General features: G+C 33.3%; 1 long non-coding RNA gene across 1 annotated transcript in view; it reads right to left on the bottom strand.

The window, feature by feature from the left end:
• LOC141557360 (uncharacterized) overlaps positions 1 to 27095 on the bottom strand; it is a 66336-nt gene that overhangs the window by 13076 nt on the left and 26165 nt on the right. The gene's annotated exons all lie outside the window — the stretch shown is intronic.

Here is a 27095-nt window from a genome sequence, read left to right on the forward strand (position 1 = left end):
TTTAAATTTTTTAATGAGATAGAGCACCATTTTTATGCATTTTGCTTGTGTGACAATTTCCTGATGACACTTTCTTAGACTATTGGATCTGTTAGAGGAAGTCCTTTTACTTGGCCACTTCAGTCACCTGATATATCTCCATTAAACTTTTTCTTGAGTTCTTGTCAAAACTGTGTTGTGTACATCCAAAGCACATTCTTTGAATGATCTTAAGACTGATCACAATTGCAGTTCTTATGAGAATTTTTTTAAACAAGATTTGAAAATTGTTTTACATCTTGTATAGATAGAAGTTATGCTGATTTTTATAAGACATATTGATGATTTAAATTTAAATAATCAACATTTAATTTTTGTAAGTCTTTAACATTTCATCTCGAGAAGCTTTTAAAGCTTAAAACGGCAGAAAATTTGGGACACCACAAATATACATACCCTGCCCCAGACACCAATGGACTAATTAATATAAAATTTAGTAGGGCAGGTTATGATCATTCTTTATTCATTTGGTTTTCTGTGTAGACATTTGTTTCATCTCACTATATACTCACTTTCATTGTATTGATTTCTATGGGATCAATTATTATTGATGCAAGGGACTTATAACCTTATATATCTAGCTTTTATCTCTTGCTCTCTAGCTCTGTGTCATCAAATGCCTATTAATGTTCTGCAGAAAATCAGATTTTGATAACTAATTGTTATTGATATTGATATTGATAACTAAAAGTGTTATCTTCTCTTTTAAACCTACATTTTCTCTAAAATTCCATAGCTCTATTGAGAGGAATATAATTCCAGTCATTCATTCTGATATGCTCAGAATCATCTTCAACTCTTCTTTCTCCTTTGCTGCCCCCCTCTCCCTCCATTTTAAATTCAATTTAATCCACATCTACAACTTATTTCACACTCACTCTGCTCACTTGTCTACCACCCTTGCATTACCTCACACTTGGATTATTGAAGTATCATCTTAATTACACTCCTATACTGTAGTGTTTCTTTCCCTAAATCATCCTTCACAAGTCAAAAATGTTTTTCCCTAAGGATGCTTATTAAGCACTTATTATGTGCTAGGTGCTATGCTCAATGCTTGGTATATAACTATAAGCAATAACAGCAAAACAAAACAATACATCTTGTTCTCAAGGAGCTTATATTCTAATAGAAGAAAACAAGTATATGTATATATGTGTGTATACACACATATAGAAAGAAAGAGACAGAGAAACACACGCATATACATACAAACACAGATATAGCTCTATAAATTGATATAGACTTGAGATCACATTGAGATTTCTTATCTAGGTCTTAGGATTTCAAATTGTTTTAAAGGTCATTTTGTCTAATCCCTTATACAAGTGCAGAAATTCAGACATGAGCATATTCACATTGGTATTAAGTAGCAAAGCCAGGATTTCAACCTGGGTCCATGTATTCAAAACTCAGTTATACAGATTTTAGCCTATACTTTAAAAGAAGCTCCTCTAGTAATCTTCCACTTGAAGACTTACAGTGAAGACCTCATGAAACAATTTATTCCATTTTGAATAACTCTAATTATTTGAAGTTTTTTCATGTAGTAGATATCTCATTTTCTATAATGTCTTTTTGTCTTATTTCTGCTTTTGAGAAATTGGGTAGAACTATTTTAAACTCTTTTTTTGGGTGAAATTCCCCCAAGTAGGAGAGAAGTACATTAAGTTATTTGTTACTATAATAATCTAAGTATCATTGACCTTATCTATCTAGAGAGAAGACAAGTTTGTGAATTCCAGTGGTGGGAATTCTACAGTTTGGAAACAGGGAAAAAGGAGATTATTAATAAAGCAAAAGAAAGGATTATTTCATAGAAACTTGTTTCACAGTTTTACCTTAGTTGGATCCCATATAAATGGTTTACAAATCCATTGCTTGATAATAGAGATTTAAGGTTCCCTAAATTTTATTAAACCACTCCTAGAATGTCTTGACTGGAGCACAAGAATCTCTTCTTAGTGAACCAAAAAATTTAATATGGAATAAGGGTATGGTAATTGAATCCAAATACACCCCTTTGACAAATCCAAAATGTTAATAATTGAAAATATGCTTATATTTTTTATTTTACATATATCATCTAATTTGAAGGCAGATTTATCAGAGAACATGGGTTAAAGTTCTGATACTGCTACTTTCTATCTATATGATTTCAATTACTCTGAACCCATTTCCCCATCTGTAAAATAAGAGGATTGAACTAGATTACCTCTAGGTTCCCTCCCAGATCTAGAGCCTCTAGTCCTGTGATAATAAATACCATGTTTTTGTCTTTCCAGTGCTTGTTGATTGAGAGATAATGTTAACCATATTTTATAGATAAAGAAATTGAGATTCATCAAAATTTAAGCTTGAGTCATTTCTGACTTGTTACATCTTTCCTAATGTTATCTTTCTCCCTCTACTCTGTGCTCATTCATCATACAATATAGAAGGAATGGTCAAAAGATGAAATTTTCTCTTCTCTAAAATGGGAATACAGATGTTTGGCTCTTAAAGGTTCTATAGAGGGATTTTTAAAAAAATGGTATATGTGACAAGGTCATCTCTGGGTATGTGCCATCTTTGCTTTTTACTCCCTTATCATCCACTAGTGCCATCTCCAACCAGTCCCTTCACATGGGGTGTTTTAATCTATCTTTTCAATTTTCATATTTTTATCAATGATTCCTCTCTCATTTCCTCCCCAAAATTCTCATTTCTTTACAGTGACTATCAACCCAGCACCAAGCCATAAGTACTAAGCCTTCGGCATTATTATAATGAATTATCAGTCTTTAAGAGATATTTGGAGGCATGGATTCAAGAAGGCAGAGAGTAGACAGGTCTTTGAGCTCTTTCTAGCTTCCCTTAGATCAATTCAAAACCCTCAAATATTTGGAGTGTAACAAATTTTCAGCAGATGATATTATGGAAGAACTTCAAGAAAAATCTGGGCAGTGTGTGTATATGTGAGAGATTTGTAGGCCAGGCTGGAGCAGGTGCAATACAGCACAGTGCAGTGCATGGAGACTCAGGACAGAGAAGCATTTGTAAGCTGGGAGAATCTAGTGGAAGGCTCATAGCCAAAATACATCAGTGTTTATTATTCTGTCCTGGTTCAGAAGTCAGTAGATCAGCACATTAGCTGTGATATCTCCAACACAACTACAGAAGTTAAAAAGTGAGCTCCCGAACCTCAGTAAACATGGAACTTGGCCATGATCACACAACATAGGAAGAAAGTCAACAGCATCAGCCCCAGAGCAGCATGAAGCTGTTGTTGCCTACAGAGGAAATTTGGACAATCTCCACTTTGCCCTATGAGCCAACCTCAAACTTTAAAAATGAGCAAAAAAAAAGGTAAAAAGAGCTTTGACTATAGATAGCTTTTATGATGACAGAGGACAGACCTCAAAGCCTAAGGACACTAAAGCAAAACACCTCTAGATGAAGCCTCAATGAATATTATAAATTGGTCCCCATCTCAAAAGGCTCAGTTGAAAGAATTCTAAAAGAATCTTAAAAGAGACTTAAAAGAAAAATGGGGAAAGGAAATGAAAACTCTGAAAAATGAAACACAGAAATTTTTTGAAGAGAATCACTCCTTAAGGAATACCTTTGGCAAAATGGAAAGAGAAAACAACTCCTTGAGAAACAGGATTTCTGAAATGGGAAAAAAATCCAATAAACAAAACAACTCATTTAAAAGTTCAATTGGTTACAGGCAAAAGGAGATAAAAAGTTAACTAAAGAAAATAAGCCAATAAAAAGTAGGAATTGGAGAAAGGGAAGAAAATAACTCGATGAGACATTAAGAATCAAAGAAATCCAAAAAGAAAAAAAAAAAAGGAAAAAATAGAAGAAAATGTAAAATACCTCACTGGAAAGAAAATGACCTGGAAAATAGATCCAAGAGAGACAATCTAAGAACTATTTTACTCCCTGAAAACTACAATGAAAAAAAAAAAAAAAGAGCTTAGTCAACATCTTTCAAGAAATCATCAAGGAAAACTGCCCTGATGTCCTAGAACCAGAGGGTAAAATAGCCATTGAAAGAATCATCTCCTGAAAGAGACCCAAAAAGAAAAACTCCAAGGAGTATTATAACTAAATTCCAGAATTATTGGATCAAATAGAAAATACTGCAAGCATCCAGAAAGAAACAATTCAAATATTAAGTAGCCATAATCAGAATTACCCAGAAGAAAATAAATGAAATCTATGAAATGAAATAGGATTTATTTAGAGGATATAGGTATAATATGAATTTACTGTGATGATATAAAAAAGAAGCTATGTATAGAAAAGGGATTGTACTGGAAAAAGAGAGAAGGGGAGATAAAAATGGGGTAAATCACATCACATGAAGAGGCAAAAAAGACGTATTACAGTTGAGGGAAAGAAGAAAGAGGGATGAGCATTGTGTGAATCTTAATCTCATCAGATTTAGTTCAAAGAGAGATTATAAAACATATTTAGCTTAATATAGAAACTTGCCCCATCCTATAGGGAAGTAGGAGGGGAAAGGGGAAAGAAAAGGGGGAGTTAATAGAAGGTAGAACAGAATTAGAAGGGGAAAGGCATAAGAAATGGGGAAGGAGTTGTGAAAGGGGAGGGTAAATTAGGAGAGGTGATGGTCAGAAGCAAAGAGGAAGGAAAGGAGGAAAGAGAAAAGAATAACCTAATAAAATAAGATGGTAGGAAATACATTATTTTATCTGTGAAATATGAACAGGATGAACTCTTCCATAAAACAGAAGAGGATAGCAGTGTAGATTAAAAGACAGAACATAATTTTTACAAGACACACATTTAAAGCATAGTAATACATACAGAGTAAAAGTAAAAGGCTGGAAAAGAATCTTTTATGCTTCAACTGAAGGTAAAAAAAAAGCAGGGATAGAGATCCTGATCCCTGACAAAGCAAAAGCAAAAACAGATCTAATTTAAAAAGATAAGGAAGGAAGCTATATCTTGCCAAAAAGTACTATAGATAATGAAGTACTATTGATATAAAGATATATTCACCAAGTGCTATAGTATCCAAGGTCCTACAGGAGAAGTTAAGAGAAGTGCAAGAAGAAATAGATATAAAAACTATACTAGTAGGGGGTCTCAGCCTTTTACTATCAAAACTAGATAAATCAAAGGACAAAATAGATAAGAAAGAAGTGAAGGAAGTGAATAAAACTTTAGAAAAGTTAGATACAATAGAATTTTGGAGAAATTAAATGGAGACAGAAAGGAATAAACTTTTTTTCTTGGTAATACATGGAACCTAAACAAAAACTGATCATATATTAGGACATAAAAACCTTAAAATCAAATGCAGAAATAGAAAATACATCTTTTTCAGATCATGATGCAATAAAAATTACATGTAATAAAGGGCCAGAGAAAAATAGACCAAAATTAATTGGAGATACAACAAATCATAGACACAATTGATAATTTCATTCAAGAGGACAATGAGACAACATATCAAAATTTATAGACTCCAGCAGTTCTTAGGGGAAATATCTATAGAAACTTATTTGCATAAAATAGAGAAAGAAAAGATCAATGAATTGGGCATGCAACTAAAAAAAGTCAGAAAAAGAATAAATTAAAAAATTCCAATTAAATACCAAATTTGAAATTCTGAAAATAAAAAGGAAGATTGATAAAGTTGAAAGTAAGAAAACTAAGAGTCGGTTTTATGAAAATAACAACAAAATAGATAAACCTTTAGTTAATTTGATTAGAAAAAAGGAAAAGAGAAAATCAAATTGTTAATATAAAAAATGAAAAGAGATATTTGTTTTTTTTTTTTTTTTAAACCTTGGGATGCCTGGAGAAGCAATGTAATTCAATATTCCTTCCCTAACAAAATGCCATGCATATTCAAAAAAAGTTTTCTTTAATTGAATTTGTGAATAGTAATTTCAAATAATTATTAGTGAAATAAATTGATTAGATTATTGTTATTTAGGCCTTTCAGTGGCCCTAGAACCATATTGCAAAACTGACCACCTGGAGATAACAAATTTATACATTTAAATCAGAAATGAATCCTAGAGAGTTTCAAAGCCATTTCCCTGACTGCCCAAGATCTTGCAGAACTAGAATTTGAATTGAATTCTGCTTCCAAATAATGTGAGAAACAGATATTTTTTTCAGCTGTGGTCTCCTCCTAGTCTATCTTCTCAGTGTAATAAAGAAATGAATGTAATTAACATCCTTGCTATATTGTCTCTAGAAATATCTTTTCTGCAGATATCTTTTTGATAATTGGTTCATAGGTTTTGGGAAAATATTAACTGGGTTCTTTATATTTGGAAGAATACAAAGACTTGGAGCTCCTAAGTGACAGTATTAGAAAACACAACTCAGGGTTACCCCTAAGAAGCCTGAGGTTCTTGCTTACCACTCTCTGGAGACATAAGAGATGGTTAGAGAACAACTCGGGAGGGTGAGTCTAGAGATTATACAAATATATACATCTGCAATATCAATGCAGCTTCTGCCATTAAAAAAGATATTAAAAATGTTCCCCTTTTCTTTTCACAATGATAATAACATGACCATTCCCCTCTCTGGCTAGGACAGAACACTATGACAGTAATGACAAAAGAATATCAGCCTTTTTCTCTGAAAAGGGTACATATCTATATTTGCAATATAGAAAATAGCATTTAAAATTCCAGTTTTGTACTTAAAATAAAGCACTGAGTCGTAAATCTCTCCATATATATATATATATATATACTTGAATAGGCTGGGGTTCTTTCACAAATTGTGCTTCAGCTTCCTAATCCTATTGGGAGAACAACAAAACTAATCTACATTATATTCTAAACATTTCTGCTGTGAATGGGTCAAGCAAAAGCTATAGGAAGTTATGAAAAAAAATTAACCAGGCAAGTCTTTAAAAGTCTGTTTTTGTGTACAGTGGTTGAAGCTAGAACTTTCAATATTTCACATGCCTTCTAATAATTTTTAAATGTTATTGATATAGTGAGGTTTAACAGAGAAAGGGCCATGTGGCACCCTCACCTCTTTTTAAAGGTGCAAAATCATTCTAAAATTTTGTTTTTTTTAAATCTACAACTCAAAAAGAATATGAACTACTAGAGCTACAAGAGAGTAAAAAATAAGACTTGTGAGGAAAGGTTAAAGAGACTGAGTCTATTCACTCTAGAGAACACTTAATAATAGTCTTTAAATATATAGAGGATTAAGCTATCTTCAGTGGTTATTGAAGTTTTGAATAGAAATGAACCTTAGAACATAATTTAATTTCTTTCAGCCAACCTTTAAGTATCTTTTATGTATAGAACACTATGTAATACAATTTTTTTTTGTCCAGATATGGCCCTTGTCCTCATGGAGAATCCATTCCTTGAAAGAGATTAAATAACAGAGAGGAAAAGCCCATTTATCTAGAAATATTTATAGCACTTTTTTGTGATGGTAAAAAAAAAAGAAAAAGAAAAGTAGGGGAAACAAAAGTCATGGCATAACTGGACAAATTATGGTATTTGAATGTAATGGAATACAATTTAGTTGTAAGAAATGATGAGGAAAACCTGGGAATACTTATAAGAATTGATGTAGAGTGTTAAGGAGAATCAAGGGAATAATTTATATGATTACAATAACATTGCAGAAACAAACCATTTTGGAAGACTTGAGAACAATGATACATATAATGATTAACCATGATTCTAGAGGTAACATGATAAAACATACCTTAGACCTTTTTGCCAGAAAAAAATTTGATATGTTATATATGTGTAATTATGCAACACATTCTCACATTAGTCTTTCTGTGGAAAAAATATAGACCAAAAAAAATCCAAGAAAAATGAAATAAGTTTTAAAAAGTATATTTCATTTCACATTCAGAGTCTATCAGTTCTTTCTCTGGCAGTAAACAGTATTCTTCATCATATGTCCTTTGGAGTTGTCTTTGGATCATTGTATTACTCAGAATAGCTAAATCATTCATAGTTCATCATCATGCCAAATTTTTACTGTGCACAATGTTCTGCACATTTCACTTTGCATTAGTTAATATACATATTCCCAGGTTTTTGTGAAACCATCTTGCTCATTTTTATAGCACATTCTTATACAAGTATACATTATATACATTACATTCTCCAGTTTATGGATATTCCCTTGATTTCCAATTCTTTGTCACTGCAAAAAGAGTTACGATAAATATGTTTGTATATATATGTCCTTTTCATTTTCTTAAATTCTCTTTGGCGTATGGACTTAGTAGTAGTATTGCTAGGTCAAAGGACATATATAATTTTTTCCTTTTTTTTTTTTTTTATAATTCCAGGATGCTTGGATCTGTTTACAACTCCATCACTGCTGCTTTAGGGTCCCAATTTTCCATATCCTTTCCAGCATTTGTCATTTTCTATTTCTCTCATGTTAGCTAATCTGATATACATAAAATAGTACTTCAGAATTATTTTAGTCTGAATTTCTCTAATAATTATTGATTTAGAATATTTTTTCATATGACTAGAGATAGCTTTGTATTCTTCATCTGACAACTTCCTGTTCAGATCTTTTGACCATTTATTTGGGAATGAATTTTATCCTTTGAAATTTGACTCAGTTCACTATATATTTGTGAAATAAGACCTTTATCAGAAACATTTACTATAAAATTTCCCCCAATTATGATTATTAACTGTATATTTTTCTCCATCCTATTTTCCCCTTATTTGTCCTTCTTTCTTTTTCCTTTCATCCTGTCTCTCCTCAAATGCATTTTGCTTCTGACCATCACCTTTTCCAAACTGCCTTCCTTTCTATTAGTTCAATCCCTTACCTTCCTATTTCCTTGTAGGGTAAGATAGAGTTCTATACCCAGTTGAGTGTGTATGCTATTACTTTTTTGAGATAATTGTAATGAAAATAAGATTCAAGCATTGTTTGCCACCCCTCTCCCCATTTCTCCCTCCACCGCAAAAGCTCTTCCATGGGAGATAATATATTTCATTGTACCTCTCCATTCCTTCTCTTTCTCACCTCTTAATCTTATTTTTTTTTTAGATTTTTAAAACATATTTTAAGATTTCTTACCCTTAATTTAATTTTATTATATTAGTCATCATTCCATCATAATCAACTCATTTCTGTGCCGTGATATCCAGTTTATTTGTGTCATTGATGAAGCTTCACCTTTAAGTAAGAAAATCTAGAATTTAGCAGAAATGGACATTATTTTGCAATTACTGGAATTTATAAAATAATAGCAACTCACTGCATCCCTTTTTGAATACAAGTTAATAGCTATTTGGCAAAGATGCAGGCTTCCATCTCTAATTGTGAGGGTTCTATGTAATCAATAGCCTCATGGATTTCAAGTCTTTTTCACCTTCCTCTGATGTTTAATGGAAATTTCAACAGGATGTGGTCTGGATGATCTATGCTTAGCAAAGGTGTTCATAGTTATTTGGTAAGATCCACTTGAGGATCCAAATTGAAAAAAAATATAGCTAATGATTGCTTAAAGGGTTGAATTGACTCAGTTTTCCCTTTTTTGTCCTTGATATATTGATTTACTTCATAGTAAGGAGCAACATGGGTTTAAGCTAAGGCATTACAGCAACAAATTTAGGTTCCCAAATTTCCCAGATAGAATCATAACCCAGAAGCTTTATTCATGACTTCCACCAAACAATAGGAATTGATGAGGTCAAATCCATGGGAAAAGTATTCAAGTATTCAAAGGATAACTTTATCTTTTCCATTCTCTCTTCAGATATTCTTTTTTTCCCACTATGGTATCTTCCTGGATGATATCATTCATGTTACTTTTATCAAATTCTGGTAATGGCAGGACAAACTGAAATGGAACTGTAATTGTTTTAGACTTTGGTCTAACTATTTACACAAGTGGAAAAATATCAACAGGCTGAATGATGCCTATTGCCTAGATTGTGACATACAGTTAATAGGACAATCTATAGAGCTTACCTATCACAGAGTAAGGTGATTCTGTGTATACATTATCTGTTACATATAGTTCATATTTTTCTATTGCTATATTCCCTATTATTGAATTATCTATAAATGGAAAATAAGTTCATCCTAAAACTAAATGAGAGAAGGCTATTAATCTGGAATGCTGAATTTCATATCTCTTTTAATAATAGCAAACATTCCCCAGAAACAGGCCTATCTTTTTAAAATCTTCACTATTCTTTAGCTGCTGTTGTATGGTTGAGTACTGAAGAAGTAAAATATTTGTTACACAAAAAGTAATATATAACAGACTGTAACATATAATAAGCAAGGTATTTCCAAGGAGAAGCACAGTAAAAGAAATCATCAAACTAATGTGTAAACAAAAATAACAAGGGACTAATCATATGAAAAGTGGAAGATATAATAGGTGGATAGCTTAAGTGCTCTATTGATATCTTTGCCACACAAAGGGAAAGTAAAGAAATCTGCAACATACGTTCCAGTATGTTGAGTGAAGCCTATGTGGCAAAATTTTGGGAGAATACAGGCAAAAGTCAAATAGTATTGGCAAATGTAAATGGATTGTGATTTGTGTGAGTAGAATAACATTCAGATTGATGATATCATAGATCCTTTTGGACATTTGATGTCGGTCTGGGTATTTTTATTCAGTTTAGGTCTTTGTATGGTTGTTCAAATATCTGAAAGGTAAGACAGTAATTCTTTGGAGAAGGGAAAATACATGACATGCTATTGGAAATTCATGACATGACACACTTTTTCTTGTTTTTAATAGATTAATTTGATACCAGAACATATTTCTCTCAATGACTTTGATTTTTATTAATATATTTAGGAATATTTCTTGACCTAAGAATCTGGCTAGGTTGACTAGACTATCCTTTTCTAGAAAACTTCATCTGTGATCTTGACTGTCAATAAGTATCTTTCCTTTGTAGCTTCTTGGAGTATACTAGGGTATTTGCATGGCTAAGCTCTTGTATTATACATCTCATTCACTTTGCTCTAAGAAGGTGCCTTGGATCCTATGCCTTCTCCCATTAATCTTGTCTATATATGGTACTGATACCTAAACCAGGTGGATCGAAAACTGAGAAAGAAAACTATAGACGAATTTCCTTAATGAATATTGATGCTAAAGTGGGATTTATACCAGGAATGCAGGGCTGGTTTAATATTAGGAAAACTATTAGTATAATTGACCATATTAATAATCAAATTAATAAAAACCATATGATCATCTCAATAGATGCATAAAAAACATTTGATAAAATCCAACATCCATTCCTACTAAAAACGCTTGAGAGTATAGGAATAAATGGACTATTCCTTAAAATAATAAGGAGCATATATTTAAAACCTTCAGTAAACATCATATGTAATGGTGATAAACTAGAACCTTTCCCTGTAAGATCAGGAGTGAAACAAGGTTGCCCACTATCACCATTACTATTCAATATAGTATTAGAAACTCTAGCCTTGGCAATAAGAGCCGAGAAAGAGATTCAAGCAATTAGAGTAGGAAATGAAGAAATCAAATTGTCACTTTTCACAGATGACATGATGGTATACTTAGAGAACCCCAAAGACTCTGCTAAAAAGCTATTAGAAATAATTCAGAATTTTAGCAAAGTCGCAGGATACAAAATAAATCCACATAAATCCTCAGGATATTTATATATTACCAACACAATCCAACAGCAAGAGCTACAAAGAGAAATTCCATTCAAAATAACAGTCGATAGTATAAAATATTTGGGAATATATCTACCAAAGGAGAGTCAGGAATTATATGAGCAAAATTACAAAACACTTGCCACAAAAATAAAGTCAGATTTAAATAATTGGAAAGACATTCAGTGTTCTTGGATAGGCCGAGCAAATATAATAAAGATGACAATACTCCCCAAACTAATCTATTTATTTAGTGCTATACCAATCAGACTCCCAAGAAACTATTTTAATGACCTAGAAAAAATAACAACAAAATTCATATGGAAGAATAAAAGGTCGAGAATTTCAAGGGAAGTAATGAAAAAAAAGTCAGAGGAAGGTGGTCTACCTGATTTAAAGCTATATTATAAAGTAACAGTCACCAAAACCATTTGGTATTGGCTAAGAAATAGACTAGTTGATCAGTGGCATAGGTTAGGTTCACAGGACAAGATAGTGAATAAAAATAGCAATCTAATCTTTGACAAACCCAAAGATCCCAAATTTTGGGATAAGAATTCATTATTTGACAAAAACTGCTGGGAAAACTGGAAATTAGTATGGCAGAAACTAGGCATGGACCCACATTTAACACCACATACTAAGATTAGATCAAAATGGGTGCAAGATTTAGGCATAAAGAACGAAATCATAAATAAATTGGAGGAACATGGGATGGTTTACCTCTCAGACTTGTGGAGGAGGAAGGAGTTTGTGTCCAAGGGAGAACTAGAGACCATTATTGATCACAAAATAGAACATTTTGATTACACCAAATTAAAAAGTTTCTGCACAAACAAAACTAATGCAAACAAGATTAGAAGGGAAGTAACAAATTGGGAAAAAATTTTTACAGTTAAAGGTTCTGATAAAGGCCTCATCTCCAAAATATACAGAGAATTGACTTTAATTTATAAGAAATCAAGCCATTCTCCAATTGATAAATGGTCAAACGATATGAACAGACAATTTTCAGATGATGAAATTAAAACTATTTCCACTCATATGAAAGAGTGTTCCAAATCACTATTGATCAGAGAAATGCAAATTAAGACAACTCTGAGGTATCATTACACCCCTGTCAGATTGGCTAAGATGACAGGAACAAATAACGATGAATGTTGGAGGGGCTGTGGGAAAACTGGGACACTGGTGCATTGTTGGTGGAGTTGTGAAAGAATCCAACCATTCTGGAGAGCAATCTGGAATTATGCCCAAAAAGTTATCAAAATGTGCATACCCTTTGACCCAGCCATACTACTACTGGGCTTATACCCCAAGGAACTACTAAAGAAGGGAAAGGGACCTGTATGTGCCAAAATGTTTGTGGCAGCCCTTTTCATAGTGGCTAGAAGCTGGAAGATGAATGGATGTCCATCAATTGGAGAATGGTTGGGTAAATTATGGTATATGAATGTTATGGAATATTATTGTTCTGTAAGAAATGACCAACAGGAGAAATACAGAGAGGCTTGGAGAGACTTACATCAACTGATGCTGAGTGAAACGAGCAGAACCAGAAGATCATTATACACTTCAATAATGATACTGTATGAGGATGTATGCTGATGGAAGTGGATTTCTTCAACATAGAGAAGAGCTAATCCAATTCCAATTGATTAATGATGGAGAGAACCAGCTACATCCAGAAAAGAAACACTGGGAAATGAATATAAACTGTTATTTTTACCTTCTGAATCCAATTCTTCCTGTGCAACAAAAAATTCGGTTCTACACACATATATTGTATCTAGAATATACTGTAATATATTTAACATATATAATACTGCTTGCCATCTGGGGGAGAGGGTTGGGGGAGGAAGGGAAAAAATCTGAATAGAAGTAAGTGCAAGGGATAATGTTGTAAAAAATTACCCATGCATATGTACTGTCAAAAAATGTTATAATTATAAAATAAAATAAAAATTAAAAAAAATCTTGTCTATATAAGTACACAGAAGAGATACAGCTGAAAAACTAAAAACAAAACCAAACTGGACCATAAACTGCCTAAAAGTGTTCTACAAGGAGGTCATCTCCTCTCAAGCTAGAAAAAAAGTTTAGGTGCTTCTAAGTCATGAAACTAACATCATGGAGAACTAGACATTTTCTCTAATTCTTGTGACCTCTCAAATCTTTCCAAAAGAGGAATTGTGCCCAAGAAATTATCTTAGCTGTTTCAATAGTCCAGGATACTACGAATCCAAACAAGGTAAAAACTTAATGAGAGACTTAACTCCTATCCCTGAATGAGCTTATGCAGAACTCTCTCCCCTGCTTCTTGAAATGATTCAGTAGCATGACTATACAAGCTGACTCATAGACTTGTAACAGAATTTCTCCTTTCCTTTTCCCAATTCCAGGAAAACCCAAAAGGTAGGGACTTGCTCTGGCTGGTCAACTTTTTAGTCTGAGACCTGAGTAACAAGGGAAACTAATTGGTCAAGCGGTGTGTGTGTGTGTGTGTGTGTGTGTGTGTGTGTGTGTGTGTAGCTGTGTGTGTAAGTACCTGTGTAATACCCCATAGATGTAATAATGGAAATAAAAGGGGGAATAGCACTTTCAGACTTCAAAATATAATATGAAGGTGCACTCACCAAAATCTTATGTTACAGGTTAAGAAATAGGGATAGTTTAATAGGACAGACTAGACAAATGGGATTTGAAACAATAGAATTCAATAATTCTGTGATCGATATACCAGAAAACCAAAATTACTTAAGAAAGAGCTCCCTGCATGATTTAAAAGAAAAAGTAAAGAAAAAAATACTTCTGGGAAATCTTGAAATTAGTTTTTCAGAAATTAGGGTCATTCCAATACCTTATACTATAGTCCACAATACATTCTAAATTGATATACAACTTAATATTAAAGATTAAATTACTTTAAAAATTGGAGAACTTATACACCTCTTACAATTATGGATAGGAGATATATTCTTAACCAAACTAGGGATAGAGACAATTTCAAAAGATGAAAGAGAAAACATGTTATTGAAAAGCAGTTGAATGGGAAAAAATCTTTGTATCAAATTTCTCTGATAGGGTCAGTTAGGTGGTGAAGTGGATAGAGTACCAGCCCTGAAGTCAGGAGGACTTGAGTTCAAATCTGATCTCAGACAATTAACACTTCCTAGCTGTGTGACCCTGGGCAAGTTACTTAACCCCAATTGCCTCAGCAAAAAAGCAAAAAAAAAAAAAAAAATCTCTGACAAAGGTTTGGTATCCAAGTTGTATGATGTTAATAGATACACATATATGTATAAAAGACAAATCCACATGGGTTAATATGCACATGTATTTATATATATGGATTTTCATGTATGTACACATATTATATACATAATATGCATACATATACATATGTATCTATGAAATATTGCACGTTATAAGAAAAAATTGATATAAAGATTTTTCCCATTCATTTGATTTCCTTCTTGAGTGCCATTAATTTCATTTGTTTAGAATTAACACACTTACATGTCTGTAAATACATATATGTATATGCATATATATGAAGTAAGTAGGTGGTAATATGGATAGAGTGCAGAGCATGTAGTCAGGGAGACTTATTTCCTGAGTTCAGATATAACCTCAAATAAGCTATGTGAACTGGTTAAGTAATTTACTCCTCCTATTTGCTTCACATATGTGAAGACAATGATCCTATTACTTTACAATTGTAAGAGGTCCACAAATGGTGATGTATTGCACATGGCCTGAGAGTTCTTTCACTCTATTTTTCAATTGTTCTGATTTTTCCCTCTCCCCCTCCCATTTTTTGCCTTTAAACATACTAATTGTATGAGGGATGATTCTCTGGGAAAAGAAGAAAATTTTGGGGGGAAATTATGGTATTAAAAAGCATTAAAATTGTGGTGTTATAAAAAGGCAGCAATAAACATGTTTAAAAAGGAAAACAAGCAAGTTTAGGGATATTTTTTCTACAGAGAAAGAAAGATAGAATTATTTTCAAAGGAGAAAATTGATTGATGCTCACTAAGTTGAACTGACTTGGCCAAGAAAGCTCCTGAAAGGGTTCTGGACTCTTTTCTCCCAAGGAAAGGATATCATTAATATTACTTCTTTTGTAATATTTTAAATGAAAGTTAATTATTAAGCCCTCTTTTACCTGTCTTCCTGAGGCAATATAGGATGTAGGATTTTTTAAACTTTTGCCACTTGTAAACACTTTTTACTGGAGAAATTTTTATGCGACCCCAGATGTATAGGCATATAAAAGTTTTAAAAATCAAACAATTTCTGATAATAAGTCATAATTTCACAAATCCCATATTCAATTACAAAATTCCATTAGGCAAACCACAATTTAAGAAGCTGATGGGTAGTGATTAGAGAACTGACATTAAAGCTAGATAGAGCTGTGTTTTAGGTCTGGCTCTGACACATATAGGATATGTGACCCCAAATAATTACAATCTTTCAGTCTTCTATGCAACTCTCTGAAAACATATATTACACAAGAGGTACAGACCTGCAGTGAAAGAGGAAGTGTATAACTCTGAAATTCCTTATACTAATGAAATCACAGGTACAGTCCCCATCCCTATTCCCCACTGTCTTGAGCTCAGACTTCCACATCATTACAGTAAATTATACCAAAGCATCGGGATATAATTCATATATTTTGTAGTATCTTATTATGGATTGCCAGTCCCAATGAGTAGAACATAATGTTCTTTAAAAATATTTTTTATTTATTTGATTAAATATTTCCCATTTACATGTAAAAATATTTGTAGCAATCATTTTTTTTAAATGAGTCATAGTCTGTCCCTCTTATTTCCCCACCCCTGAGAAGCCAGTAAATTGGATATTGATAATTGTCTTAAATCATTGTCTCGATCAGAGTAGTTAAGCTTTTCTTAGTTGATTATCCCTGTAATATTGTTTTAATTGTATAAAATGATCTGTTGATTCTGCTTTACTTTGTATCAGTTCATATAAATTGTCCAGGTTTTTTTTTTTTTTTTTTTAAACCATTCTGCTCATCATTTCTTGTAACACAATAGTATTCCATAACAACCAACTGCCACAATTTATTCAGTTATTTTCCAAATGATGGGAATCCTATCAATTTCTCATTCTGTGTGAAAAGTATTTTCTAATTTTGTTTATATAATCCCAGTTGTTCATCTTGGAAGGTAAACACCCAACAATTTTACATTGTCTACAATTATTTTGAATGGACTTTCTTTTTAATCTCTTTTGCTGCTGGTGTTTTTTATTTGTTGTTGTTATATATAAAATTGCAGATGATTTATATATGTTTAGTTTATATCCTGCAATTTTCTTGAAACTATAGTTTAAACCAGTTTTTAGTTGATTCTCTAAGATTCTCCAAGTATACCATTATGATCATCTGCAAAGAACAATTTTGTATTCTTATTGCCTATTTTTCCTTTAATTTCTTTTTCTTGTCTGAAAGAAAGCTGGTATTTTTAGTATCATATAGAATAGTAGTAGTGATAATGCATACCCTTGCTTCATCCCCAATCTTATTGGGAAAATTCAAGTTTGTCCTCCTTCCAAATAATACTTTCTATTGGTTTTAGATAGATATAATGTACTGTTTTAGGAAAGGTTTCATTGATTCCTAGGCTTTTGCATATTTTTAGTAGGTGTAAGTGTCAGAGGAGAAAGGTCATATTCAGTGCAAACAGGAAGAAAACAAGCTGTAATGCTTGAGACCCTTGGAAGTAATTTGCTGTGACCATTCAGGGACTGCCTCATGAGTGGGAACTTTGGACATACTGGGATTGCTTTATAACAGGAGACTTCTCCTTCTCTGATTGGTTGTGTGAGTGACTTCCTGGACCCTATTTAAGCTCTAAGGAGGAGGAAGTCACTCTCTTTAATCTAGTGTTCACTTGGGATTCAACAGGATGTCAGCTAGGCCGGATGTGAATACATGAATAAAAGACTTTGATCTTGTTCTTAAGTGTGCTAGAGGTATTTAAACCTATGAAACAGTTGCAGGACCTCAGACAGAGGTAAGCTTGGTAAACTTGATTTAAGCACTGCAAAAGACAGAGATCAAAGATTTCTCTGAGGGCTTGGGAATTAGGAGAGACTGGCAATGTAAATGCAGGGTAGTACTAGGGTATTCACAAATTAAGTGAATGGTTGAAAGAATTCATTGAACACCTTCTGAAAAAGACCCTAAAAAAAGAACTCCAAGGAACATTGTGGCTAAGCTGCAGAACTATCAAACAAAGGAAAAAATATTGCAAGCAGCTAGGAAAAAACAATTCAAATATCAAGGTGCCACAATAAGGGTCACTCAAGATCTGGCTGCCTCCACATTAAAGGATCGATAGGCCTGGAACCTGATATTCCGAAAGGCAAAAGAACAAGGATTGCAACCAAGAATAAACTACCCAGCTAAGTTTAGCATTTTCTTCCATGGAAGAAGATGGACATTTAATGAAACAGAGGAATTCCATTTATTTCTAAGAAAAAAACCAGACTTAAACAAAAAATTTGATCTACATCCATAAGACTCAAAAGAAGCAGAAAAAGGTAAAAAGAACTCTTGAGAACTGTATCTCTGTTCTGGATGTACAGAAAGTCCACATGGATAATTTGTTTTACTGATATAACATAAAAAAGGGAAGTAGTAAAATGAAGGGGATAGTATCAGAAAAAGGGAAAGGAGAGATAAAAAGAGGGAAACTACTTCCCAGGAAGAGGCATAGAAAATTCCACATCTGAGGGAATTTAGAGAGGGGGAGAAACATTGTGTGAATCTTACTCTCATTAGAGTAGGGTCAAAGAGTAAATAATTGACATATTTGTTTTTCAGAGAATTCTTTCTCACCTCATTATAAGGGGGGAGAGGAAAAAGGAAAAGGGAAAGAGGAATAAGGGAAGGGTACAAGAAAGGGGAAGGGACTTAAAAGGAGGAAGGAGGGATACTAAAAAGGGAGAGCTGAGTGTCACAAGTGGGGTCCATAAATTCAATACTGGGGAAGGGGTTCAGAGGGGACAAGGGGGAAAAAAGCATGATCAGGGAATAATATGATGGCAAGAAATACAGAATTAGTAATTTTAACTGTAAATGAAAATGGGATGAACTCTCCCATTAAATGGAGGCGGATAGCAGACTGGATCAAAAGTCAGAACCCTACAATATGTTGTTTACAGGAAACACATTTAAAGCAGGGAGATACATACAGAATAAAGGTAAAAGGTTGGAGCAGAATCTATTATGCTTCAGGTGAAGCCAAAAAAGCAGAGGTAGCCATCCTTATCTCAGATCAAGCGAAAGCAGAAATTGATCTAATTAAAAGAGATAAGGAAGGAAACTATATCCAGCTAAAAGGTAGCATAGACAATGAAGCCATATCAATACTAAACATATATGCACCAAGTGGTATAGCATCTAACTTCCTTAAGGAGAAGTTAAGAGAGTTGCAAGAAGAAATAGACAGCAAAACTATAATAGTGGGAGATCTCAACCTTGCACTCTCAGAATTAGGTAAATCAAACTACAAAACAAATAAGAAAGAAATTAAAGAGGTAAATAGAACATTAGAAAAACTAGGTATGATAGATCTTTGGAGAAAACTGAATGGTGATAGAAAAGAGTATACTTTTTTCTTAGCAGTTCATGGAACCTATACAAAAATTGACCATATATTGGGACATAAAGATCTCAAAATTAAATGCAGGAGGGACTTCCGGCCAAGATGGCGGCTTGGAGACAGACAGCTACTTGAGCTCCGTGCTTTCTCTCAGGACTTACTTCATGACAAGCCTCAGAGTTAATGCTTGACCAGAAAAGAAATCCACAAATAATCACTAAGAAACGACATCCTTGAAATTCGCCAGAGAAGGTCTGTATTTGCTCGGGGGAGGGTCAAACAGACTGGGTGCAGACTGAGGGCAGGCAAGCCAGAGCGAGACAGGCAGCTCACACAGCTCAGACCAGAGGGGGGAGATTCTGCCATTTCTGTGAAAAAACTTTTATCCCAGTGTGGATGTTCCATCTTGGCAGCAAGCCAGGAGCAGCAGAGAGGGTGTAAACACTGGAGGTGAAGATTAAAACCCTCAAAAGCTAGCATCTCTCAGAACTGGCCACCCCCAACCCCCACCTGGACTGACTCAGCACATTCTCAGAGCCTCAGAGCGCAGACTCAGTGCAGCCATCTCTGTCCTGTTAGTGGCTCTCAGCTGCCCTACCCCCAGTCTATAGAGGAAGCCCATTAACACCATCCAGCCCCATCCCCCCAAAAAACAGACCAATTGTTTCTCTTGTCAATTTGTTTTCTTCAAATCAGCTCTTGACAAAATGAACAAAAAATTCAAAAGGGCTCTAACCATTGACAGCTTCTGTATGGAGAGAGAGCAGACTTCAAATACTGAGGAGACTAAAAACAGACTGTCCCCAGAGGAATCCCATAAGGGGGATATGAGCTGCTCCTCAATACAAAAGAACCTCATAGAGGAAATCAAAAAGGCTCTCACAAGAGAGCTAGAAGAGAAATTGGAAAAGAAAAGGGAAGCTTGGAAAGAGAGCCTGGAGAAGTTATCCAGAGTAGATAAAGAGATCAAATCATTGAGAAATAAAATTAGTGAATTAGAAAAGGCAAACAACTCCAAGGAAAACAGGATTAATGAATTGGAAAATATAAACAACTCCAAGGAAAACAGGATTAGTGAGCTGGAAAAGGTAAACAATTCCAAGGAAAACAGGATTAATGAGGTGGATAAAGAAATCAGCTCTCTAAAAAATAAAATGGAAAAAAATTCCATAGAAGAAAAAAACTCACTTAAAAACACAATTGTACAATTAAAAAAAGATATAAAAACAGTGAGTGAAGAAAATACATAATTGAAAATTAGACTCGAACAAGTAGAAATGAATGACTCAAGGAGAAACCAAGAGGTTTCAAGAGAAATGAAACAATTGAAAAGAATGTCAAGTATCTTATTAGAAAGACAACAGACCTGGAAAACAGATCCAGGAGAGACAATTTGAGAATAATCGGACTCCCTGAAAATGTGAGGAAAAAAGAGCTTGGACACTATTTTCAAGGAAATTATCAAAGAGAACTGCCCAGATGTTTTGGAAACAGAGGGTAAAATAGACATTGAAAAAAATTCATCGATCACCTACTGAAAGGGACCCTAAAATCAAAACGCCAAGAAATATAGTGGCCAAGTTCAAGAACCATCAGACAAAGGAAAAAATATTGGAAGCTGCTAGAAAAAATCAATTCAGATATGGAGGAGCCACAATAAGGATAACCCAGGATCTAGCATCATCTACATTAAAAGAATGAAGGGCATGGAATATGATATTCTGAAAGGCTAAGGAACTTGGTATGCAGCCAGGAATAACTTACCCAGCAAGAATGAGCATCATTTTCCAGGGAAGAAGATGGATATTTAACAAAATAAATGAATTTCATCTATTCTTGATGAAAAAACTAGACCTACATAAAGTATTTGATCTTCAAATACAGAACTCAAGAGATTTCTAAAAAGGTAAAAAGAAATCTTAGAACTATACTTCTGCCAAAAAAATATGTAAAGAACATATGTACAATTTGTCTTAGAAACTAGAGGTGGAAAGAAAATTATATCATAAAAATGTGTAAAGTGTTGGTACTACATCTCATGAAGAAGCAAAGGTAACCTATTATATCTGAGAGAAAGAAAGGAGGGAGATGAACAAAGTGTGTATTCATAGGCATATTCTATTTATGGTGAAACTTCTTCCACTTCATTGAAAAGTGGAAGGGAAGGAGTAAGCTAAGGGGAAGGGAATACAGAAATTGTGAGGAAAAGGGGTAAAATAAGGGGAGGAACTTTAAGGTGGAGGAGGGATACTAAAAAGGGAGGGCTGTGAAAAGCAAGTGGTGTTCACAAGTTTAATACTGGGTAGGGGGGTAAGAGGGAAGGAAAGGGGAAAAGCATAAGCAGGGGTTAATAGGATGGTAAACAATATAGAATTAGTCATTCTAACCATAAATGTGAATGGGGCAAACTGCCTCATAAAGAGGAAGCAGTTAGCAGACTGGATTAAAAGTCAGAATCCTACTATATGTTGTTTACAGGAAACACACCTGAAACAGAGTGAGACATTCAAACTAAAAGTAAAAGGGTGGAGCAGAAAACCAAAAAAGCAGGAGTAGCCATCCTCATCTCAGATCAAGCAAAAACAAAAATTGATCTAATTAAAAGAGATAAAGAAGGGCATTATATCCTGCTAAAGGGTAGCATCAATAATGAAGCAGTATCAATATTAAACATATATGCACCAAGTGGTGCAGCATCTAAATTCTTAAAAGAGAAATTAAGAGAGCTGCAAGAAGAAATAGATAGCAAAACTATAATAGTGGGAGATCTCAACCTTGCACTCTCAGAATTAGATAAATCAAACCACAAAATAAATAAGAAAGAAGTCAAAGAGGTAAATAGAATACTAGAAAAGTTTGATATGATAGATCTTTGGCGAAAGCTAAATGGAGACAGAAAGGAGTATACTTTCTTCTCAGCAGTTCATGGAACCTATACAAAAATTGATCATATACTAGGGCATAAAAATGTTAAAATCAAATGCAGTAAGGCAGAAATAGTAAATGCATCCTTTTCAGACCACAATGCAATCAAAATTACATTTAATAAAAAGCCAGGCGAAAATAGACCAAAAAGTAATTGAAAACTAAATAATCTTATACTAAAGAATGATTGGGTAAAACAGCAAATCATAGACATAATTAATAACTTCACCCAAGAAAATGACAATAATGAGACATCATACCAAAATATGTGGGATACAGCCAAAGCAGTATTAAGGGGAATTTTATATCTCTACAGGCCTACTTGCATAAAATAGAGAAACAGAAGGCCAACGAATTGGGCTTACAACTCAAATTGCTAGAAAAGGAACAAATTAAAAACCCCCAGACAAACACAAAACTTGAAATTCAAAAAATAAAAGGTGAGATTAATAAAATTGAAAGTAAAAAAAACTATTGAATTAATTAATAAAACTAAGAGTTGATTCTATGAAAAAACCAACAAAATAGACAAACCCTTAGTAAACCTGATTTAAAAAAGGAAAGAGAAAAAGCAAATTGTTAGTCTTGAAAATGAAAAGGGTGAACTCACCACTAATGAAGAGGAAATTAGAACAATGGGAGCTACTTTGCTCAATTTTATGCCAATCAATTCGATAACTTAAATGAAATGGAAGAATACCTTCAAAAATATAGCTTGCCCAGATTAACAGAGGAAGAAGTAAGTAGTCTAAATAGTCCCATCTCAGAAAAAGAAATAGAACAAGCTATTAACCACCTTCCTAAGAAAAAGTCCCCAGGACCAGATGGATTTACATGTGAATTCTACCAAACATTGAAAGAACAACTAACTCCAATGCTATGTAAACTATTTGAAAAAATAGGGATTGAAGGAGTCCTACCAAATTCCTTCTATGACACAGACATGGTACTGATACCTAAACCAGGTAGATAGAAAACTGAGAAAGAAAACTATAGACCAATTTCCTTAATGAATATTGATGCTAAAATCTTAAATAAGATGTTAGCAAATAGACTTCAGAAAAATCATCCCCAGGATAATACACTATGACCAAGTGGAATTTATACCAGGAATGCAGGGCTGGTTTAATATTAGGAAAACTATTAGTATAATTGACCATATTAATAATCAAATTAATAAAAACCATATGATCATCTCAATAGATGCATAAAAAACATTTGATAAAATCCAACATCCATTCTTACTGAAAACGCTTGAGAGTATAGGAATAAATGGACTATTCCTTAGAATAATAAGGAGCATATATTTAAAACCTTCAGTAAACATCATATGTAATGGTAATAAACTAGAACCTTTCCCTGTAAGATCAGGAGTGAAACAAGGTTACCCACTATCACCATTACTATTCAATATAGTATTAGAAATGCTAGCCTTGGTAATAAGAGTCAAGAAAGAGATTCAAGGAATTAGAGTAGGAAATGAAGAAATCAAACCATCACTCTTTGCAGATGATATGATGATATATTTAGAGAACCCCAAAGACTCTGCTAAAAAGCTATTGGAAATAATTCAGGATTTTAGCAAAGTTGCAGCATACAAAATAAATCCACATAAATCCTCAGCATTTTTATACATTACCAACACAATCCAACAGCAAGAGATTCAAAGAGAAATTCCACTCAAAATAACGGTCGATAGTATAAAATATCTGGGAATATATCTACCAAAGGAGAGTCAGGAATTATATGAGCAAAATTACAAAACACTTGCCACAAAAATAAAGTCAGATTTAAATAATTGGAAAGACATTCAGTGCTCTTGGATAGGCCGAGCGAATATAATTAAGATGACAATATTCCCTAAACTAATCTATTTATTTAGTGCTATACCAATCAGACAGAAACTATTTTAATGACCTAGAAAAAATAACAACAAAATTCATATGGAAGAATAAAAGGTCGAGAATTTCAAGGGAAGTAATGAAAAAAAAGTCAGAGGAAGGTGGTCTACCTGATTTAAAGCTATATTATAAAGCAACAGTCACCAAAACCATTTGGTATTGGCTAAGAAATAGACTAGTTGATCAGTGGCATAGGTTAGGTTCACAGGACAAGATAGTGAATAAAAATAGCAATCTAATCTTTGACAAACCCAAAGATCCCAAATTTTGGGATAAGAATTCATTATTTGACAAAAACTGCTGGGAAAACTGGAAATTAGTATGGCAGAAACTAGGCATGGACCCACATTTAACACCACATACTAAGATTAGATCAAAATGGGTCCAAGATTTAGGCATAAATAAAAAAAAAAGTAATTGGAAACTAAATAATCTCATCTTAAAGAATGACTGAGTGAAACAGCAAATTATAGAAACAATAATTTTACCCAAGACAATGATGATGATAAGACAGCATACCAAAACTTGTGGGATGCAGCTAAAGTGGTAATTAGGGGAAATTTTATATCTCTAGAGTCTTACTTGAATAAAATAGAGAAAAAGAAGATCAATGAATTGGACCTGCAACTTAAAAAGCTAGAAAAAGACCAAATTAAAACACCCCAACCAAAAACTAAACCTGAAATTCTAAAATTAAAAGGAGAAATCAATATTGAAAAGTAAATATTGATAGTAAATATTGAAAGTAAAAAAATTATTGAATTAATAAATAAAACTAAGAGTTGCTTTTATGAAAAAGCCAATAAAATAGATAAATCTTTGGTAAATCTGATCAGAAAAAGGAAAGAGGAAAATCAAATTGTTAGTCTTAAAAATGAAAAGGGGGATCTTTCCACCAATGAAGAGGAAATTAGAGAAATAATAAGGAGTTACTTTGCCCAACTTTATGCCAATAAATTTGATAACTTAAGTGAAATGGATGACTACCTCTAAAAATATAGGCTTCCTAGAGTAACAGAGGAGGAGGTAAACTGCTTAAATAGTCCCATTTTAAAAAATAGAACAACCTATTAATCAACTCCCCAGGAAAAATCCCCAGGACCAGATGGATTTACATGGGAATTCTACCAAACATTTAAAGAACAATTAGCCCCAATGTTATATAAACTATTTGAAAAAATAGGGGATGAAGGAGTCCTACCAAACTCCTTTTATGACACAGACATGATACTGATACCTAAACCAGGTGGGTTGAAAACTGAGAAAGAAAACTATAGACCAATCTCCTTAATGAATATTGATGCTAAAATCTTAAATAAGATATTAGCAAAAAGACTTCAGAAAATCATCCCCAGGATAATACACTATGATCAAGTAGGATTTATACCAGGAATGTAGGGCTGGTTCAATATTAGGAAAACTATTAGTATAATTGACCATATTAATAATCAAATTTTAAAAAATATGATCATCTCAATAGAGGCAGAAAAAGCATTTGATAAAATCCAACATCCATTCCTACTAAAAATGCTTGAGAGTATAGGAATAAATGGAATATTCCTTAAAATAGTCAGGAACATATATTTAAGACCTTTAGTAAGCATAATATGTAATGGAGATAAGCTGGAACCTTTCCTAGTAAGATCAGGAGTGAAACAAGGTTGTCCACTATCACTATTACTATTCAGTATTGTATTAGAAATGGTAGCCTTGGCAATAAGAGTCGAGAAAGAGATTAAAGGAATAAGAGTAGGTAATGAGGAAATCAGACTATCACTCTTTGCAGATGATATGATGATATCTGTAGAGAACCCCAGAGATTTTAATAAAAAAAATATTAGAAATCATTTACAACTTTAGCAAAGTTGCTGGATACAAAATAAATTCACATAAATCCTCAGCATTTTTATACATCACTAACAAAACGCAACAGCAAGAGATACAAAGAGAAATTCCATTCAAGACAACTGTTGAGAATATAAAATATTTGGGAATCCATCTATTTAAATAATTAAATAATTGATAGGAAAAGATAATGATGAATGTTGGAGGGGATGTGGGAAAACTGGGACACTGATGCATTGTTGGTGGAGTTGCAAAAGAATCAAGCCATTCTGGAGAGCAATTTAGAACCATGCCCAAAAAGTTATCAAACTGTGCATATCTTTTGATCCAGCAGTTCTACTACTGGGCTTATATCCCAAAGAAACACTAAAGAAGCGAAAGGGACTTGTATGTGCCAAAATATTTGTGGCAACTCTTTTTGTAGTGGCTAGAAACTGGAAAATGAATGGATGTCCATGAATTGGAGAATGGTTGGGTAAATTATGGTATATGAATCTTATGGAATATTATTGCTCTGTAAGAAATGAACATCAGGATGAATACAGAGAGGTTTGGAGAGACTTGTATGAACTGATGCTGAGTGAAATGAGCAGAACCAGGAGATCACTATACACTTCAACAACAATACTGTATGAAGACATATCCTAATTGAAGTGAATATCTTCAATATAAAGAAGATCCAATTCACTTCCAGTTAATCAATGATGGAGAGAAACAACTACTCCTAGAGAAGTAACACTGGGAATTGAATGTAAACTGTTTGTTTCTTTCTACCCAGGTTACTTATACCTTTGGAATCCAATTCTTACCGTGCAACAAGAAAATTGGATTTACGCACATATAGTGTAGCTACGTTATACTGTAACACATTTAATATGTGTGGGATTGCCTGTCATCTAAGTGAGGGAGTAGAGGGAGGGAAGGGAAAATTTGGAAAAATGAATACAAGGGATAATGTTGTAAGAAAAATTACTCATGCTTATGTACTGTAAAAAATTATAATTATAAAATTAATTTAAAAAAATAAATTAAGTGAATGCCAGGAGTTAAGCATTTAGAAGTAGGAATAGGTATTGTATTT

Source organism: Sminthopsis crassicaudata, chromosome 2 (genome assembly GCF_048593235.1).
Source record: "Sminthopsis crassicaudata isolate SCR6 chromosome 2, ASM4859323v1, whole genome shotgun sequence".
NCBI classification, from domain to species: Eukaryota; Metazoa; Chordata; class Mammalia; order Dasyuromorphia; family Dasyuridae; genus Sminthopsis; species Sminthopsis crassicaudata.